The sequence below is a fragment of the Cavia porcellus genome, unplaced genomic scaffold (genome assembly GCF_034190915.1).
Source record: "Cavia porcellus strain 051 isolate PalLab524CR breed Dunkin Hartley unplaced genomic scaffold, mCavPor4.1 scaffold_25, whole genome shotgun sequence".
In the NCBI taxonomy this organism is placed as follows: Eukaryota; Metazoa; Chordata; class Mammalia; order Rodentia; family Caviidae; genus Cavia; species Cavia porcellus.
Genome location: NW_026947508.1, coordinates 36108599 through 36129024, shown reverse-complemented (window position 1 = coordinate 36129024; position 20426 = coordinate 36108599). Strand labels below are relative to the sequence as shown.

At 48.0% G+C, this 20426-nt stretch overlaps 1 protein-coding gene across 2 annotated transcripts in view; it reads left to right on the top strand.

The window, feature by feature from the left end:
* The window catches only part of Rnf220 (ring finger protein 220), a 225331-nt gene that overhangs the window by 158995 nt on the left and 45910 nt on the right, over window positions 1–20426 (top strand). The gene's annotated exons all lie outside the window — the stretch shown is intronic.

Below are 20426 nucleotides of genomic sequence, written 5' to 3'. Positions count from 1 at the left end.
TTGCCCGGTGAACAAGAGAGACCTGAAACAGCCAGACTTAGTGTGTGCTTTCTTGCTACTGGCTCTGAAGTGAGGTATTTTCACAAACAGCTTCAAGAAGAATGACAGAATCAGATATTTAATGATCATGATGCTCAAATAATGGGTAGAATCTTCCAAACAGATGAATGCAACTGGTATAAATATTTGAATATGAGTTCCTGCAAAGGGAAGGGAAATTAAACTAAAGAGAGGCTCAGATGGCAAATCAGAAAAAGCAGGGCTGTGGTTGCCCCCAAACAGCTCGTATATTTTGGACTTCAGAACAATTGAGAGGACAAATAGCTGTGTTCCATTCTGACTGGCTAGACTAGTGGTAAATCCACCCGTAGGACTATGTCCAATTTGGCAGACGAGGCACTGATCAATCACTCCCACAGAACACAGACCTTGACAGGATGCCAAAAATAACACATTCCTATTATTTAGAATCCATGACCTTCACAGCTGCCCTCAGAGTAGTACAATAATAATAGCAAATATTTATTAAGTGCTTACTGGGTGTCCAACATTCTTTATGTATATAAAATCAGGTAATCTTCATAATAACCTGGAGGTGGGTAAATTAACTAAGTATTTCAAATCAAAAAAACAGGTGCAGAGGCTGAAGTTACTTGATCTATATTGCACAATTGTTGAATAATGAGGACCAAGATTCAGAACTGGGCTACTGAAGGATCTGAGGAAGCAAAAGGAAGGTATGGAGAGGGCCAGGGAAGTAGCTTACCAGCACAGTGCCTGCCTGGCAAATGCAAAGTCCTGAGTTTGATTCTCTGTACAAAATTTTTAAAAAGTATGAAGAGCACTGATTGTTCCAGGAAGTACTCCTGGGCTGGATCTTAGTCTCTCCCTAGACTTTGGGAGGCCCAATCTGGTACTGTGGGACCTAAAAAGGCAGGTTAGGGCCCATCACCAAACAAACAGCCTCTTACATGTGGTTTGGTTTGTATAAGCATAAAAGCTAGAGTGGGAATAAACTGTGTGTGTACTTCTAGGACTTTTGGCCACTTCATTCTGGTACTCATCTGGGACAACCTGCTATTGATGAGTTTTATTTACTTCTATCCATCCCTTTCCTTATGCCACAATTCTTTCTGAGTGTCTCTGCTTAAGTAAGTCCCCAGTGAGGTCTGGCCTGGCCAAGGACCACATCCTGAAGTTGTACCAAGGAGAAAATTGTCCCTTCAACTCATATTAGGACAAAGAAATTGAACCTCAAAAAGCGAACTAAATTATTTACATCCTTCATATCACCATTAAAAATTGAGTCTGGGGCCAGGTGTGGTAGCGCACACATAATCCCAGTACTTGGGAAGCTAAGGCAGGATGACTGCTATGAATTTGAGGCCAGCCTAGGCTACAGATTGAGACTGTTCAAAAAAATGTATATATATGTTTTAAAAATCGAATCTAGGATTTCAAAATCTGTGTTTCTGATTCCAGTTGCCTATGCCTTTTCCATCTTTCCCCACATCAGCAATGGAAAATGGGCATGGTGTTCACAGAGTAACAGAACTGGGTTCCTATGGATTAGGATACTTAAAATCAGGTCATATCGGGAATTACCGAATGGACTTAGAAATAGTCAATAGAGAGAAAAGAAGACTTTAAGACTTCAGGTTCCCAAAGGCTGTCATGTGGGTTCAAGGTCTGAACCCAAGGAGTGAAACACAGATTGGCTCTCTGAGAGTTCCCGAGACACAGATTTTACCTCTAGCCAGGTGTGAACTTTTCACAAAGCTATCCAGAGCAGCAGTGCTGCTGGGGATGTCTAGAGCTGGGCCGTAAGACTTTCTAAAACTTTCAACAAGGCAGTCTGGCATTTTGGGCTCCACGACCAGCCTTTCCAAGTGTTCAGAACTCCAGAAGCCTCAGCACCATGCCTGCCATCTGTTCTGTCTGGTTCTGTCCTTCCTTCCCAAATATCCTCCAGCCTCCCCATGAAGCTGAGGAGAGGAGGCCCAGGGCCAGTTTCTGTTAGGGCCTCTATGTGCTAAGTGATTGCCTTCTTCCAGCTGTCCTTTTGGCTGGATGGTGGACCTTACTAGAGCAAGGCATATAGAATCTGGAACTTAAGGGGAGAGAGGGAAAGTGAGGTCTAGAGACAAATCCAGGCTGAAAAAGGGGCATCCTAAAGACTGGCTGTCTGGTACTGAGGAGCAAAGGTCATTTGATGACATCTTCATTAGGATTTTCCTCTCGTCATACAGACTGTGCACCACACTCACTCACATATATAACTATTGGAAAAACGATTTTAATACCCATGGCACATTGTCCTTGTGTGATATAAAATCCAATGACATGTGGCATTTGGAAAAGGTCACTTCTCCCATCAGGATTCATTAGCCTGTTTCAGCCTCTACGCCTGCAGGATGGGTCCCAGCTGCCTGTCCCCTACAGTGGGGCTAGCCGGACAGGTGGAGTCCACAGGGACTTTCCCTGGAGAGCAAAGGGCCTCCTCAGAGTGCCAGCCAGGGAATCTCTTCTTTGGCCAAGCTCTTTCTCACATATTCTGAGTAGTAGGGAGAGGTGGCACCAGAGAAAACAAAGTTTCTAGCCAAAAACCCATTGTTTTCAGGTCTGGAGCAAATGAGAAGGAGAAAGATTGAACTAAAGCCTCCATGTGTTTTGTGAGTATTATCCTCTGGGCAAAGAGAAGAACACTGGATGGAGAGCTAAAGGACCAGAACAGAGTCTATAAAGAGGTCAAGGAGAGGGGAAAGAGTGAGGCCTGAGAGGCTACCATGACTGGATACTGGGTGAAACTTTGGAGGGCCTGACTAGAACCTGGGCTCTCCTGGTATATTCATTCCTCTTTGGCAAATCTGTGACCCACCCCTAGTCTTTTTACCCTACTCTTGCATTCTTCATACACTTGGATATCACCTCTAGGTATGAACTAGCTGTGTCCATTAACCAGGCTCCTAGGGACAGGCAAACAAACATTATCTGTCAATGCAGTTTTTGGTGTGGTCAAAGGTCATGCCTGCAGGCACCAGCTCTGTACCCACTCCCTTTCCCATGTGAGATCTCTGCCCAAGTTGGCATCTGTGAGAGATATCCAGGACCTACCTGCAGAAGTTAACTTTTTACCAGCTGAATTGAAGTTGCTTCTCCAGGTCTTTGAGACCTTGGCTCATTCGATGGGAGTTGCTAACAGATCACAGCAGAATTCTAATTCCAGAGTACAAGAATCAGGACAGTCAAGAGTGAGAGAGAGTACTTTGGAAATACTAAAACTGTGGACCAGGAGCCAGTGATCTCTGATGAGAGATCAGGGAATAAATATATCCTAAGATCAAGCCTCAGAAGCAAACAGCCCATATGCTAAGAAGAGTCTTGAATGCCAAGCAGGCTCCAATCCATGCACACACTTACGTGCGCCCTCCTTCATAGGGAAGGAGAGGCTTCCAGCAAGGAGAATGAGGACTGTCCAGCAAGGCAGTACAAGACAGGAGAGTGCAATGGTTCGGAAGCCAAATAAAAGAAGGGAGAGACACACTGAACTGAAGTTTCTGCCAGTAGCACAACCTGAGGATTTCTGAGGCTCACTCATCAATATTGACAAAATGCGAGTCCCTGGCAATCGTGGTAAGAGCACTTTTCAGGAAGGATAAGAGGAAAGGAAGAGAAAATGATGAGTATTGATGTCTCTTTTGTGTAGTTTTGCTCCCAGCGGAAATATATACATTTATACAACGATTTATTTATTTATCTGAGAAACAGTTAAAAAGGCCCGAATCTCTGTGAGGTTCTACATACTCAAAAGCAGCTGCACAGCCTTGCTCTCAACATCTCACCAACTGAGAACGAGATGAAGCCTCCATTGTCTCAATGATGATTTGAGCTTCATTTTTATAACTATTCAAACAGTGGTATTAGAAAGTCCTGCCCTCTCTGCTTATGAAATTCCGAATGTACCAAATTTGTAAACTGTGCCAGTTCCAAATGTTTTGACCTATCACTGTACCATGTGGTCCCACTACTATTTCTTGATTTCATTATTGCCAGAATGAAACACATGCTAAAGACTTCTGTGCTTTCCAACTGCTCTGTCAACACCAGACATTATCCAAATGTGACCTCTGAGTAGCTCAGTCACTCCTTTTCTTTGTGCATTCGGGGTAACTTGTACATTCCTCTTTCTCAGCACTCAGCTCTCTCCTTTTAATGTGCATAAGAGGTGTGTGCCTCGCTCCAAATTATGTCTGACACAGGGCCTGGCACGCAGTCTAATTTTTCAATAAAGATTTATTGAATTTCTGAATGGATGGATAAATGGTAGGGGACAGAGACAAGCAAACAGAAAATTATGATTTAAGACCAAATGAAATGATAATTACTGTCACTAACATTTATTGAGAACTCATTATATACAAAACTTGACGCTAATTTCTTTACATGCATTATCTCACATCTTTTTCCCAGCTATACCCAGAGCTACACGGTTATCACCTGTCCTTTACAGATGAGGAAGTGGAGGCTCAGAGGGGTTAAATCACTAGCCCAAAACATAACAGTCTTAATGCTGAAGTTTAGGAGCTCCAGCTTGACCAACACAAGGCAGCTTACTCTGACTTCATCAGAGGGTTTTGGGAAGGGTCCTTTGGTCCTTGAACTCTTCCCTCCTTTGGTCCACTTAATTCAGAACCCAGACCACAATTGGCCATGAACCCACCACTTAAATTTAGGGCGGCCAAGCCAGGCTAGTCCAATACTTAGCAGCCAGGAAGGAACAGAGAGTGGTTCATTCCTCTTTTACAGCCCTTGTCAAATTCCAAAGCAAGTCGTAAATTCATTAACCTCACAGGGATTAAGCTGTACAGCTTACTTAGCACCATAAACAAGATCATTGGGATGTTGATTTTCCCCTTTTATTGCTTCACTCAAGGAAAGCCTAGTTGGCTTCAGCTCTGGTTGGCTCCCCAAAGCCTGTCAGGGTGCTAGAGAAATCCCAGCTGGCTGGCCTTTGCTGTTAGTTCAAGAATTGATCTAGCTTATCTTGGCCCAGCCAGAAGTAGCATTAGAAATGCCTATCTCTGGAGCAGGCGCTAGGCATCCTAGGGAGCAGCAGAAGAGAGAAGTCCTATCTTCCAGGTTATCCAGCTCTCCTGGCAAAGCTGGTCCTCAGGAGGCATCATCATTCTTTTATCTTGGCTCTCTTCACCCATCCCAGCAGTTTTTCTATACCTCAGCTCTTCCCTGGGAAGGATGCCATTTTCTGTATAACTCATCTCTGTCTCCAAATCAGAGGCAGGAATTGTCCCCTGTACTGGGCTTGGGATTCATCCCTTACATCATTTCTGAGCCCTGACCCAGCAGGGAGCCTCTTTCCTGGAGCTCCAGCTCTCTTACACATCCAAAACAGAAAACCACCCTATAATTATTGTCCAGAACCTGTGCTCCTGGAGCTACCTGCAACTGTTTCCTCCTTTCAGTTCTAGGTGAGCTGTCCACAGCCGACGCCTGTCCCCACTCTTCCTCCTTCTCTCCCTATGCCACTATAGCTCCTTACGCCACTACACTTTGCCTGACTCCCCACCTTTCCATGACCCTGGTTCTGCCAAAGTCAGTGACTGCTAGAAACTGTCCAATCCAGTAGAGACTTTCTAGTCATGGAGATAAATGCTCTTTTGTTCAGTGGATGTTTACTGGGTTCCTTCATGCTGGTGACACTACAGTGAGCAAAACAGAACAAAACTGAGACTTGAGCAAGAAGTCATAAGCACACTCTGCCAGCCCACCTGGGGGCATACCTCAGCTCTGCACCTATTAAGTTATATGGGCAAATTTTCAATCTCTAAAATAGGGTAGTCCTAGTATTAGGAAGGAGTGACGCCAAGTCTTTAAGTCAGTGCATGAAGCCAGCAAGTGTTCTGCAAACATATATTTGAGGTACCCTCCCTAATACCACAGCAGGCAAGGATCAGGGCCCAGCTGCGGACCCAAATCTACCTGCTTCAAAACTTTTTCTCTCCTTTGGCATCATTCCAACTCCTTGTTTTTCCTGCCCCCAACTCAGCCACCCCTTCCCTGGGCACTTCGGGCTTTATGATCAGTGGTTACCTGGAAAACATTTACCTGTATGTTCATTTAATCAGTGGCTCTGTGGTGGGGCAGTAAGGTGATCAGAACAATAGTTATTTAATGAATAGAAATGAGGTGGGGGCAGTAGGGGTGTTGCTCAGTGGTGGAGCACTTGCCTAGCATGCATGAGGCCTGGTATTCAATCCCTAGAAACACAGGGGAAAGGGAGGGGAGGGGAGGGAAAAGCAAAGGAAAGGAAAGGGGAGGAGAGGAGAGGGGAGGAGAGGAGAGAAGAGAGAAGAGGGAGAAAGGATTTAGATGGGGGTTCACCTCGGTGGAAAGGCTTGGGAGTCCTCTGAGTGAGAAAACAAACTGAGAGCAAAGAGCACAGGAGTGTGCCTCCAACTAGAAGAACTGGGACATGGAGACAAGGTATCAGCATCCTAGAGTCCCTGCTGAGGAGTGAAGGCTGAGGTGAGGGCCGACCACAGTGCGAGATGGCAGCACAGGAGACTAGGAAGAACTTACAGCAGCACTGCGAGGCCATCCATGAGGGGTCCATGGCAATGACACCTGCGGGGACCAAAGCTGCATCCCAAAAGGTGAGAAGATGAGACAACAAAAGCAGGCCCTTGTTCCAAGAGGCAGATTAGAAGGTGGGAAAGTAGAAAGTAGTCACAGGAAGTAGCAAGGTCAAGGGAAGGGCTTTCCCAGAAAAGTTACACACAACTTTACGGACAAAGGGGTGAAAATACAAGAGGAAAGAAACGACAGCGATGGCGATGGCGATGGCGAGGTTCCTGATGGAGACTGAGGGACCCGGCTCCAGAGGACAGTGGCTACTAGTTTTGGGGGAAAAGTAGACATTCTGAAAACAGACTGGGAGAAACCAAGTAGAGACAGATGGCATCTGAGCTAAGAGAGATTGGCCCACTCACTTCATATGATCTTTTCAGTGACAGAATCTCAACAGTAACAGTAATAAAAGGTTTATTGAGTAGCTCAACTTGGGAGGTACAACACTGAACCATTTCCTCCCTGTACCAGTTACACCTGGTTGGGCACCTTTCTTTGAGTGGGTAATTAATTCCTTAACAGGCAAACTCCTCCCAACCCCAGTTACTTTGTTTTTTGTTTGTTTGTTTGTTTTGTTTTTGTTTTGGTACTAGGGATCTAACTCATGATCTCACGCTTGCCAGGCAGGTGCTTATGCCACTGAAGTAAATCCCTGGCCCTTACTTTGAGTTTTTAAAACTTTGTGACACAGGTGTGGTGGCACAGGCCTGTAATCCCAGCTCTGGGTGGCTGATGCAGGAGGAGCACAAGTTCAAACCCGGCATGAGCGATTTGCAACCTAAACCCTGTCTCAAAAAAGAAAAAGTATACAGAACCCACCAAAAAGATGTATACATTAGGAAAATTTAAAACTTGTAAAAATATTTTAATACTAAATTTATTGAGACATCATGAGATTCATACAAGGTACCTTTGGCTTCTACAATTACTGTACAAGATATGCTCAAAGTGGTGACTATTAGCGTCCAGACATTTACTAGTACCGTGAACTGCTAAGATGTGTATACATTTTTTTGTGGACTCTATATATGTATAGACTGGGAATGTAGCTCAATAGGAAAGCCCTGAGTTTAACCCCAGTAATGGGGAGAATTTTTCTTTTGTGCAATTTGAAATTCTTATCTGAGAGCTGATCCTTAAGCGGTTCTTCTATCTTATTCTTCCTTCTCTCAATCAGCTGGGACAGGGACAGGTCTACCCCTGGACCACACTGCCCCACCCCACCCCACAGGGTCTGGATAGCATCACTAACTGCCTGGCCAGCACACAGGGCATCGGGTGCTCCACAGAGTGGTCTCCTTCTAGGGCACATGTGTTCACATAATTTGGACTGTATGAGCCCTTGGTTTGCTTCCTCCTCAGTAAAATGAGGAACCCGGACTTAGACTGACCTCCCAGGATCAGCATTGAGGATTAGACAAACGCTCATAAAGCTCCTTACACACAGCATTTGCTCTACCAACATGCCTGAGGAGAGCTCCTGGGCATGACTGTGGGGTTGTCGCTCTGTCAAAATCTGTGTGTACCTGTGTGTGCAAGAGAGTTATGTGTGGGCTGGGAATGGGGCACCCTGTGAGTCAGCTATTGTGTGTGTCATCGCCTACAGCTGACCCCAAAGCTGTAAATCCTGCCTCTATGCCCGCTAGAGTGAGCACTTTATAGCCCAAGGTCAGGCCCATGAATCAAGAGTGGGGCTGGCAGGAAGCAATCAGGCAGGGCTGGGTGGAGCTGGGTGGGGGAGTTCCCAGGATTCCAAACACTTGGAGCCGAGCCCTGGACACCCTCAAGTCCCAGTGGTGTACCCTGGCCAGTGGCCCTTCCTCCCAGGATAGACCTCTCCTGTGTTCTGGGTGCATAGCTGGTAGGTTGGCTATGTCTCAGGCCTTTCTTCTGGGGAACAGGAGTCCTGAGGTCAGAACCCACAGCATGGTGGACATAGAGTGGCCACCCTCTGAGCCCAATGCTTTTATTTCTTCTTTTCCTTTCCAATCTGTCTTGGGGAAAGTGGCCCCAATAAGGCAGCCCTTTCACTCTGAAACCTTTTTATGACTCCAGCCATAATTAACTCAAGTAATAAAATTTTTCAAATCCAAATAGATATAATTAACATTTAATGCCCCTGGTTGGTGCTGGTGGCTGGGCCCATTAAGAGCACAATATTGATTGAGAAGGTGAGCCAGCTGGGCCTGCTGCTGGCCAGAGGGCAGAGGTAGCTGCAGCCAGGGCTGCATATGGGGGGTGGGGCGGGAGGGGGCAGCCCAGGTGTGAGGAGAGTGGCAGGTGGCCATTCCCCAGCTCGGCTGGAAGAACAGGGCAGGGCTACCCCAGGCTGGGTTGGACTTCCCCTGCCCTCAGCCTCCGATGGTTCTCCTGCCTTCAAGCTGTGTAATCTCAGGCTTCCCCAACCAGGGACATTTTGAGCTTCCCAGGACAATGTTATCTCTTCTTCTCAAGGAGCCTCATGGCTTCAGGGCGTGTCTCCTCCCATTGTTCTTCTTCCTGACTCACTGGTGCTTGGCTGTGTGATCCAGGTTGAACTCTAAACCCTGTTGGTCAGAGAAGCTTTATCTGTCTCCTGGACCAGGCTTATTCTTCCTGAAAACTTCACTTTCCTCAGGATGCTATCCCAGATCATCTCCTTCCCTGTTATGTGACCTTAGGCAAGTCACCAAGTTTCTCTGAATCCCAGGGTGCTTTTCTTTTTTCTTTTTCTTGGAGGGGGGATGAGGGGGACAAAGTCTCACTATGTTATTCAGGCTGGCCTCAAATTCACAGTAATCCTCCTGCCTCAGCCTCCCAAATGCTGGGATTACAGACAAGTGCCACCACACTCCAGCTCCTAACACTAGAGCAGTGAGTCAGAGGGCTCAGGGAGCAGCGCTTTTCCTTACCTCTCCATTTACTCCTTTACTTGACATCACTCGCTGTGCCAGGCCCTGTTGAAGAAGTAGATGAGGAAAGGTATAATTACAACCAGGTAAGGCTTGGGGGGCTATGGAGCACATGGTCTAACTGAAAAGCTCACATGATTGCTGCTAGGAACTAAGCTCTGAAAGGTAGTTCCCAGGCAGATAGAACAGAGTGTTTAAAGGCCCCTAAAGCAGAGAATGGCCCATTTGAAAAATTCAAAGAACTCAGTAAGACCAAGACAGTGATGTGTGGGGGTAAGAATCGGGGAGAGGCAAGGCTGGCCAGCTCAGCAGCAGTCTCTACCCCACACACCCCTGCAAGCCTTGCTGAGGCCCGGGCCTTTGCACATCCTAGCTGCAGAGGTGCTGATGGCAGAATTTAGAGTGTCTCCCTTGACTTGTTGCAGTCCCAGGACCCCTCCACAGGGAAAGGGAGATGATAATTCTAGCTACCTCCATCCTTGTAAACATTGAATTGCTGCATGTTGGGCCAGTGCTTGGCTTTTTAAAGCATGATTAAAGAAATGGCCCGGCCATGTCTTTTGCAAAGGACTACTCTAGTCACAGCCCCGATTTCCTGTTGAATACAGAGGGGCTTCAACATCATGGCCTAGGGACGGACCCCTGACCCTCACGCAGGGACACCTCACTCTCCTCCCTCACTCACTGTGCTGCTTCAGCCTTGGTCTTGGTTACTATTATACCCTTCCTTCTCTTGCCATCCAACTCTCCAAACACCTGCTGCTGCCTTCTCCAGGGAGCCCTTTTCTGCTCAGAGACTGACCACACTCTTCTCCTAAACATTCTCACATCAGCCTCTCCGGGTTGTCTGTGGGCCCAGCCTCCCCCAGCCTGTGCACTACTAAACTTGGCCCTCACTCTTCTGTACCCCAACAGGGTCAGCTACAAATTTTCAGGGTGTTCCAGGACTAGGTTGGAAACAGGTCATGATAAAAATGAAAAGAAGGGGAGGAAGGCAAGAATGCTTAGACCAACAGAGGGAGTGAGTATGGATGCCAGCCTGAGCCCTGGCATCTTCCTATAGTCCTGGTCTGTGATGAGAGCTGAGATCTAGGAGAACAAGGGAACGTGGGGCTGGGCCTCTCAGCAGCTAAAGGGAGGTGCTGGTGGTGGAGAGGCCCATGGCACAGCGAGTAACAGGCAGTGCCTGGCTGGGCCTCCCAGCTGCCCCTCTGTCTCAGGCCCTCTTTGCACACATCCTCCAGCCCAACCCCCATGCAGCTGCCCTCCTCATGACACAGCCTGTGTTGTCCTGTTGACCACTGACCACTCTGCCTGGGGAAGGGCCAGGCCAGTGTGGGAGGAGGAACTCGAGGGCCCATGGGCATAGCCTTTTCACCCCCACCAGCTCCCAGGTTGTCAGCCTTATCCCTGTACTCCCAGGCCCACAGCCACTTCATGATTTCTCCTCACAAAGCAGGCTAAGACCTGAGTGATACAAATTGCAAGGCTTCAGGAGACATACACTCATCTCATTCATTTGTTAAAGCAACTGGAAGGCCAGGGAAGTTGGCCAGAGCCTCTAGGAGAGAAATCCTAGAGGATGGTGCCCTCCCACAGCCATGGGCTGGCTGGCAAGACCATGTTCTGTCTGACTCCAGAACCCATGTTCCAGCCTCCCAGGCTCTCTGCCTAACTCCTTCCTGCTCGCTATTCAGTCCAACCCCGGCCTCAAGATTCTGCCCATGACTGAGACACCAGCACAGAATGCAGGGATACAGGGAGTGGGACTAGGAGCAAAGGCCAGGGTAGAAAGAAACAGAAGGTACAAGCTGGAGGGAAGAGGCAAATATCTTGGATGGTGGGCTTTGGCCCTGAGCTGCCATAGTGCCTCTCTAGGTCCCACGAAGGCAGGGAAGTCCAGTCACCCAGAGTAGATTCAACAAGGAAGGGTGGCTCTACCTGTTTCCTCTCGTGCCCTAGACATACACTCCTGCCTAGTGCCCCTTGCTACCCTGCAGGACTCTTCAGTCAGATAATTTTGGTATAGAAGATGGAACACCAGCTTCCTGAAGCCCAAAGTTCCATTCTTAAGCCTACTAGCAACATGATTTCAACAATGATTTCTACCTTTTCCCATCCAAAGACACTTTCCCTACAGGGCTAAATATCCCAGGCTGTTAGTACTAATAACAGCAATAGCAAATAACTAACATAAAGGGTTATATGTGTCGGGCTATTCAAAAGACTTAATATATAACCCTTTAAAGCAGATACTTTTACTCTTTCCATTTTACAGATGAGACACAGGGAAATCAACTTCTCCAAAGTATGCAAAAGGATCTGTTTATCTCAATGGATAATGAGGAATTGATTTGTAAAATGTAGAGCTGTTTTGTAAACATGGAGGTGCTTTATAAATGCAGAGGTAGTTTTTCCAAATATAGGTGTCTGTAAGTGTAAGAGAAGTTGCTTTTAAAAGTATTTAGTATGATGCAGAGGTATTTTAATTACGTGATGCCTCACAGTGTCAGAGATGACTCTTCTCTGACACCCATGCCCCACACCTGAGAAGAAGGTCATGGTGGGTAGCCCTCCAGGGCAAGGCCCAGTGGCTCCTATTTACAATTGCATTCCTGGGCTGGGGGTGTAGCTCAGTGGCAGAGTGTATACTTAGTATGTGAAAGGCCCTGGGTTCCATCCCCAGCAAAAAAACACACACACAAAACCTCTAAAATCATATGGTATTTCTATCTGACAAAAAAAATCACAGAATGTCAGGCTTCAAGGGTAAACTCTCACTGCCCAGCTAATATAATCTGTAACCCCTGCAGGAATCTGTTTGTTCACCAGCTAGAAAGGCCAGACAGTGGACAGGAGTGGGAAAGAAGAATGCCCCTCTGGGAAAATGATTTGGAGAGAAAATGCTCGGAGTGAGCTTGGCCCGCACCACCCCACAGAGCCACACCTCCTCCACTTCGCCTGTTGCAATTGGGCTGAGCTAAAGGACACAGTTCCTCCACACCTCCCCAAGCCCAGGAAAGGAAGTCGTTAGACAGAGCTGAGCGTTGTGGGCTGAGAGCAAGCAAGTCTCTCCATTCCCCCCACGGCAAACAGCCTTTCAGAAGAGGCCTGAAGCAAGCGTATTCACCACCAGGCTGCGAGGTGCTTTTCTCCTTTGCCTGGGCCATTGCTGCCCGCCTTAGCTGAGTCCAGAAGAGTTTGATCCCACTCTCCTGGCCCCAGCTGGCATCCAAGGGAAAGTACAGCAGAGGACCAGGAAGGTTGTCAGAGAAGCTAAGGCTTGTGTTGGTTCAGGACTAAAGCAACAGATGGCACACGGGGAACAGAGGCTAATCTGGGTACCGGAGTTGGATCTGAGTTTAGGTAGCTCTCCTGGGTGGGCTCAGAGGAGTACAGTTAGGTTTTAGTTCCGAGTTTCTCTAGAAACTGCCTGCTTTATGCTAGTCTAGCTAAACCTGTCTCCAAAAAGAGAGGTTTTTGTCGTAGCTGTCTTTGGCCTCTAATTTTGAGCTTTATTTCAAGAACTGGAGTGAGAGTGAGGGTTGGCTCTGGAGCCCCAGGCACTGTCTTCATAGGACCTTGCTACTCAAAGGGTGGCCACACAACCAGTAACAGGGGTGTCACCTAGGATCCTGGAAGAAATGTAGTCTGGGACCTGCTCCAGTGCTTCTGAATCAGAATCTACTTTTTAACATGAACCCCCAAGTGTTCTGTGTACTTAAAGTTTGAGAACCCCTGGTGAAGACTTTCCTGGTGCTCCCAGAACCTTGGCCTGCTCTAGGGCCTGGCTAACACCCCCTCCCAGTGCTAGAGCCACAGCGACACCTACTGGCTATGGCACCAATGTCCCCTCCTCCAGGCATCTGGGCTCTGTGGTCCAGCCGTAGCTGGCCTTCACCCTGAACCAAGTGGGCATTCCCGAGTACTGGGGATCTGCCTTCCGCAACTAGGCTAGACCAGGGGTAGCATGGCCGTGGGCTCAGTGTGGCACAGGTTGCACTTCAAGAAACAGGAGTGAGAGTGAGAGTTGGCTTTGGAACTCCAGGGACTGTCTAGTTAGGACCTTGCTACTCAAAGGGTAGCCAGAGGCCAGCAACATGGGTTTGTGTCACTTAGAAGCATGGAAGAAATGTGACCTCAGGACCTGCTCCAGAGCTGCTGTCAGAATCTACATTTTAACATGAACCAATGCTTACAGTGTAGAGAAGGCAAGACAAGCGAGCGGGTGTTTCTCTGGCACACAATACTCAGGACACATCTCTCACCCTGGCCTTCTTCCAGATTCAGAAATGCTGGGCATGTGCGTGTCTCCTATCTTCATTCAAAGCATCAGCCAGACAGACAGGGTACAGCTTCCCATGGCAACCAGCACCAGGCTGATGCCCTACAGGAAGATGTGATTTGCACCTGTAAATGCCTCTTCCTGGAAGTAGACTTCTAGGAGGGACAACAATTAAAAAGCAACTCCAGGAAAGGGAGCAGGTAAAATATTCCTGGCCCCAGGATGGTGGTTACTTGATAGTCTCATGACAGAGTTGTAAGTCAAAATAGGAGACTAGAGCCAAAGAGTAAAAAAATCAAAGGGTAGGGAAAAAAGCCAACCACGCCCAAGGCCTGGCTTCATTCGCCCTTCCCCAAAGGACCTGGATCACCTAGAGCTACAAGAGAAAAGCAGGGCTTCCTCCTGAGCTGTAGTGATCCCACTCCTTCCCGGATGCCTCCCTCTAGTCTGCTCTCAGCTGTGAGAAGGGGTTTTCCTGAGAACTAAATGAATGTGATTGCCCACCAGTGCTTGCCATTAGTGGTGATTAGTTAAAACATCAGAGTCTAAACAGTCAATTGGCTCTAATAATTAATACTATGGCTCAACTGTGATTGAGAGAGGGAGGGAGAAGAACAGAGAAAGGGAAACAGGATTGACAGAGGAGCCCTAGCTCTGTGGCTACCCTCTGTCACCCTGCATCCAGACGCTGTGCTGAGGTATATCCAGCTCCAAGTTCTGTGCTCTTGTAAGATGTTTTCTATAAAGTATACCACCAAGTTACCGCTATCACCCTGCTAGGCAATATCATTATTGCCTTCTTTATTTTGAAAAGAAAAGCAAGGCACAGAAAGGTAAAGGGTAGTACCCCAGGTACTCAGGAACCATTTGTTCAATGAATGGAGAAATGGAAAAAGCTAGAAGTGAAATTCAAACCAAGGCTAGCCTGACTCCAAAAACTTGGTGGAGTGGGCAGAGACAGGGAGGGGAGAATTTGAAGAGATAGAAAAAAGGAAACACAGTGCTAAATTCTCTCTCTCCACTCCTCCCTTCCTCCCATGTTTCTCCCCCCAGCTCTGTTTCTCACACACATACCTTTCTGTCTTAATATATTCATACACAACTCTTATCCCAAGATGCTCTCTTTCTCTCTGTCTCTGTCTGTCTGTCTGTCTGTCTGTCTCTCTCTCTCTCTCTCTCTCTCACACACACACACACACACACACACACACACACACACACACATTCCTAGTATACATAGGAACCTGAATTACATCCTCTCTCTTCTCTCAAACTGGGCTTGAATTGCAATCTTCCTGCCTCAGCCTCTCAGAGCGCTCAGATTACAGGCACACACCACCTCTCTCTCCCTCCCTTCCTTTGTGTGTGTCTGCCCCTCCACACTTCTCCACTCGTTATACACAATGTCTCTATCACACACTGCTTTCTCTTGTCCCCATTTTACACACACAGACACACACACTTTCACACAATCATCTTTTGCACTGATCCTTCTTCCTCTCTCCTGTTCACAATCACAAGCCTTGTGGCTCTTCTTCGCAACACTCACACATTTGCACCTTCCTCCAGGCCACCCTTCTTTCTCTTTCTCACCTGACCTGTAACTCTTTCCCTTGTACACACACCCCTCTGAGGATTTCCTCAGTCTGCCTTGGTGCTGGACCTGCAGTTCTTACAATGTTACCAGCCCATAGTACCTGCACAAGAGCATCTGGGAAATAAAAGAAACCCATGTCTCCACCTCCTCCATCCTCTACACTCAATCCCACACTTCACACACGACCCCTTTTGCACACAGGTGTGCACTCTAGGCCTTATCCAAGAACCGGCCTTCTCAGCACCCCTGTTATTCTAGCTCTCAGGAGTTGAGCCCGAGGCTTCCATCTGTACCCTCTCTGGCTGGACTTGCTGGCCTTTAAACTGTCCCCAGATTTGGAAGGGCTGCATGAATGCCCTGCCTGGAACTGGGGAGGGAGGCTGGGGAGGCCCAGAAACCTCAGTCACTCTAGAGCAGGCTTAGCCGCTCCCTACCCCTCCCCATGTCAGGAGCAGCGACAGGAGTGGTAGCCAGCAGGAACAGGACGGCTGTGTGTGCATTGCTATTAATCACCCCTCCTGGTCCGCTAACGAGGCTAATGCGGTAAGTGACAATAGCCCATCTTGGTTCCTGATTTAGGGGCTCAGGACGGAAGCTAGGCTCCTGGGAGTGAAGACGTGAATTCTCCACGACACTAAACCTTCAAATAAATCTCCTCCAGTCAGAGAAGCCCAGGGCACTAAATCCCATGCGCCGGTAATTGAAACCCTTAGAGCTTTCTCCGGTAGGGAAATTGCTGAGAGAGAACACAGTACACGCAGCCCAGAGGTGCTGGGCAGGGTGGGCACCAGATGGAGGCCTGCAGAGAGCACTGGGATGGGGAGCCTGCCCAGCCCTGCAGGGGCATGTGGGCCTTCACCTGTTGGATCCCCTTGTCTGTCTGGGCTTGTCTTTAGGCAAGGGATTTATACCTGGTCATGTTCATATGGTCACTACCCACCGGGTCTGTGTGGGAAGACCAGTTACAGAGCACCTATCTCTGGAAAGCATTCACCTCATGAAACCCTTGTAACCTCTTACTCCTGCTGGCCATGAGCAAGGACTCACTGAAGCCAGAAGAATTTTCAACTTAACTTCCATTGCCTCCCCACCCCATTCCCACCTCTCTCACCCCATGTCCTCCCATCTCATCTCACTGTCCTTGCAAACATTGTCCTTTGGCCCTTCATTCATTCTTCACTGAATTATCCGGCCATTACTAATGCCCATCCTATGCTGGGGCCCAGGATGGGCCTTGAGAATACCTGGTTGAATCAGGTTGATAACTTCATTGCCCTCAATAGCTCAGAACAGAGAAAACAGGCAGACAGATACATAACTACAAAATTATACATGTGCAGTGATAATGGTACAGGCATGTAAAGAACACAGCATTAAAAAGAAAGTAATTAACCCTGAGGGAAGGCTTCAAAGAGGACACATTGTCTGAGGATGGTCTTAAAAAATAAATAAGAGTTTCAAGCTGCCCGTAGGGAGATGGAAGTCATGGGCATTATTGACAGGGGGAATAATAGGGAGAAGGTAGGTCTTGCGCAGCCATAGCACATAGTATTGCTGGGAGGGATAAGAGGCTGGCGAGGCGCTTGTGTGATAAGGAGTTCAGAATGTATGCTGTGGGCTTTGGGAGCAAGGAAAGGGTCTTAAGTGGCTGAATGATTGGATCTGATTTGTGTTTTAGGAAGCTCCTTCTATCTGTAGAGATGGAAATAGATTAGAGGGCAGAGAGATGCATTAGGGCACTTAATAGTAAAGACCAGAGTTGATGATACCTGAACTAGGCAGATGCCAAAAAAAGATGGTTCTGACTAGTCCTTAGAGGTAAAAATGCCAAAGATGTAGGGGCCTAACTAAAGAGTGTAGTTTTAGGGATGGCTGTAGATAGTAGCACCACTCCATGAAACAGAAAACGCAGGAGAAAAGCAGGACTAGAGGAAGAGAAGTTCCAATGCAGGCAGGTTGGGCTTGAGACTTTCAAGTCGACAAACCATAGTAGGAGTGAGTATCAGAGGCAGAAACGGAAGGAAGAAAACCAGAGAGATGCACAGAGAGAAGTGACTGCGGAACATCCTAGGCAGAGCGCTGGCTAAGACCATGAACTCAGGGTTGCATTGCTAGGGAGAAAGCACAGCACAGCTACCCACCACGTGACCATGGGCAAGGCAACATCTTCTCCAGCCTTCCTTAACTCACTTATAAAACGGAGACACTCAGTACAGCATCTGGCACAGCACAGTGCCAAAGTGACTGATCAGTGCTGTTGCTTCCCTTCTGGGCTCTTCAACTCGTACCCACCTTCACATCTCAGCCCACATCTTTTCCTTAGGGAATTCTGTCCAGGTTTCCCTAACCAGTGCAAATTTCCATAATTTAGGCTCCCATAGCACCCTACTTCTCGGGCACAACTACTATCTTTCAATTATATAAATATTTTACTGTATCTGTTCTCTTACTAGGCAGTAAACTCCCTTAGGACCTAGAAAATCTCATTGTATCCTCTAGAGCCTGGTACATACAGTGCTTAACACATGGGAGACACTCAACAAATATTTATTGAATTAATAACAAATGGGAGACACTCAACAAATATTTATTGAATTAATAAATTGATTGACTGGAATATCTATTATAGTTAGCAGATGACTATCAAAGACCTGATTGAGACCAGTTTCCTTAAAATGGTAGGAATGAAAACCAATCTTCCAAGTCAGAAGATAAAGGACAGTAAGCAAGAATCCCCGGCCATTGGAGGTGAAAAGGGAGGGAGGGAAGAGATAAGCATTACAGGGTGGCCTCAGGAAGGGACAGATGGCTGGTTGACATGCCTGTCTTCTGAGAGAGGAGGAGTTTGCGTGCAGATGGAGGAAAGCATGAAGAAGGACAGGAAGGGGATGAGGTAAGACAGAGAACAGACGATTTTCCCAGGGAATGTAGCCGGAAGGGGATTCCAAGCCCGGGAGAAACAATTAAGCTAAAATAGGAAGATCAGTACCTCCTCCATCAAAAGCAGAGGGAAGAAAATGGTGTATGCAAAGAAGCTGAGAGAATTCATACCTAAGGACTCCCATTTCTGAGTGAAGTAGGAAGCAAGTCCACCTAGCAGGAGAAGAGGGGACAGAAGGAAGGGAAGGGCTGTGAAGGTAAAATACTGTTGAACTATCTCTGGGAAAGGAGAGACATTTCTGACCAAGAGCATGTAAAAGGATTGCTTGGTAGTGCTGAGATTGGAAACTGTGAATTTTTATTGGCACAAATCTGAGTGGTTTTGTGATTTTCCCCAGCTGCGTTTAGCCGCCTGTGTGTCTAGACAAAAAGGAGAATAGCTGGATCGTGGAGAAGGCAAAGGATGTAAAGAGGTTCAGTGTGTTGGTAAGAGGGTGCTGAAACCATGCCCCCTGGGGTCCAGGAGAGTGTCCAAGAGTGACAGTTGAGGGGTCAGAGATGGGTAGGGGAAGGACTTGAGGGGAGGGGCTCCCCCAGAGAACAAGTTAGGTTGTTGACGAGATTCTCCAGGAGGAAATATAGTATAAGGAAAAACACAGAAGCAGAAGAGGTCAGAGCAGTCAGAGATGGGGCTTAGGAACAGAGGTGAGTGTCAAAGTTCTCAGCAAATGTGGACCATGGTGGATGGCAGGGAAGAGGTGGGATGCAGAGTGGCACTTGACCCTCAAGAGCCTATAAGGTTTAGAAGCAATGGACCGCAAGGCACTGGCCCTACCTCCTGGCTTGAGGAGCAGGGAGCTGTGGGGGGAGGAAAACAGAGAATACCACGTGTCTCCAGGGCTCTGGAACCACGAAGTAAGGAAGTAAAGGGAAGATCCAGAGCCAAGGACAGGGAGTAGTTTATCAGCATGGTACTCATGGAAAGGTAGTAGACAGACATCAGAGCCACCCCAGACCTCCAGTCCACGGCACCACTGCTGGGAATCTCTATCTCTAATCTTCCTCCCACAACTGGACATCTCTCCTCCTACACCGTCTGTTCCCCACTCCACCCACACATGATGCCCATCTCATCTGCACAGCACCTCCCACTCCCCCTCCTGATTGTCCCCTCCCCAGACCCTTCCCTGGCCCTGCCCCACCCTGGCCGGCCTGAGTGAGCAGGAACCCCTGCACCTTCATTTCTCAGGTCACTGCTTGGCTAATGGGCTATTAATTTGCTCAATCGTCCCCTGTGAGGCAAACTCAATTTCTGCCAGCCAGTCGTCCCTCCCTGTCGACAGTGTGATTGATTGGAGGAACAGCTGTCACCGCCCGGCTGCCTGCTCCCTGCCTCTTTCTCCCGAGTCTGCACCACCCTCCTCCTCGGGCCACCGCCCCGCGCCCACAGAGGCAGTGCACCCCTGCCACCTGCCCAAGGATCTGTCGCCAGCAATGAAAAATGACAGAAATATTTAAGGACAAATAAGGTTTCCCAACGCAATTGAAAATGATTACAGGCAGCTACAGATGGGGCCAATCTGATGCGCAGCAGCAAATCAAATCGAATTTCCTTATCGGCGTATTATTTTAGGCGTTATCTGGCACGTTGATGCAGTTATCAATTCAATTTCAGCCACAGGGCCACTGTTTACTGTCTCGCCTTCGCTGGGAAAAGGTAAACATGCTCAGCCCAGCAAATTAATTTCTGGCTGAAGCCAGAGGCGGTGAAGGACGGTTACGCAGGACCCACTGCCTCTTCCTCAGCCCTGGGCTCCAGTGGGCCAGGCCAGAGTTCACCCAGAGAGCAGAAGCTGCTCTGGCTGCCTACACCTGCCCCAAGCAGGATGCACAGCTCCTAGGAGGCTGAGGTGACCGTTGTGGGCTCCACTGCTGCTGCCAGGGAGAGGTGAAGGTCTCCCATTAATTCCCAGCTAAAAATGACAAATTCATCTTGGACGACAATTAAATGAAGTCAGTAATTGATGCTAATTGATCTCCAGATGCGAGGGCTCCCCTCAGCCTTAGCAGCACGTGGCTGTCTTGCTCACGCTCCCCACCCCAACCCTTCCCTTCCTCTGTCTCCCTC